Source organism: Etheostoma spectabile, chromosome 22 (assembly GCF_008692095.1).
Source record: "Etheostoma spectabile isolate EspeVRDwgs_2016 chromosome 22, UIUC_Espe_1.0, whole genome shotgun sequence".
NCBI lineage: Eukaryota > Metazoa > Chordata > Actinopteri > Perciformes > Percidae > Etheostoma > Etheostoma spectabile.
In genome coordinates this window covers 12,948,836-12,949,794 of record NC_045754.1, presented here as the reverse complement: position 1 = coordinate 12,949,794, position 959 = coordinate 12,948,836, and positions in this window count along the sequence as shown.

The window sequence follows — 959 nt, the reverse complement described above, 5'->3', positions numbered from 1 at the left end:
AAAATGTGTTAATTAGTCTTTTTTTTTTTTTAACCTTTGGACAGAACCACGTTAGCTGTTTTTTCCTTGTTTTCAGTTTTTGTGCTGAGCTAAGCTAACAGTAATGACAATGGCTTTATATTTAGCAGATAGATATGAAAGACATACAGAAAAAGAGCAGAAACACCTTTTGCCAAACCTGTGCAGCCTAATGTGTCATCCAGCCCCTCGGGTAGTGCCTGAGAAATCCTCTTTGAAGTTTCGGTGTAACTCCAATAATGAGGGCACTGAGCACCAGGCCCCATACGTGAGGGGCATCCAGGGCCCTTATCGATCCCCTGTTAATTAGTCCGTAGGTGCACATTGGCGCATAATTAGACTAATACTGAGCTTAATGAATGCAGACAACCACTAATTCCTCTGGGGAATTGTTCACTGCAGGAAGGATGTAGAATTTGGTCAATCAGAAAATTGTTTCGGGAAAAAAGCATGCTTACTTTAGATCTAGTGTACACTGATAACAACAGGATGTATATGATGTCACACATAGCACTGTTTTTAAATGCAATTTAATGAGTCAGTCTGTCTAATCAGTCTGTGTAAAAATGGTATGTTGAACAAAAGAAAGCCACCCTGATAACATAGGGTTCAATTCAATCAAATGTATAGTATATGACAACAAGAGTTATCTCAAGACATTTAGACCACACTATAATTTACAAACACCCACCAATTACAGTAATTCCCCCAAAAGCAAGCATTTAAATTTCATAAAAGTTCATGACATAGTGCTTTTTGGATGCTTTTGTATAGGTCTTAGGGGTCTGCTAATATGATATTTGAAGTCTCTTTCCCAAAATTCAGCCTTGATGCAGTATTACAGCCACTAGAGCCCACAATAAGCTTTCCTTAGGACATGCCATTTCTGAGTCTGTGTACTATTGAGGAGGAGAGGGGGGCAAAGTGTGTGTGTGTGGGGG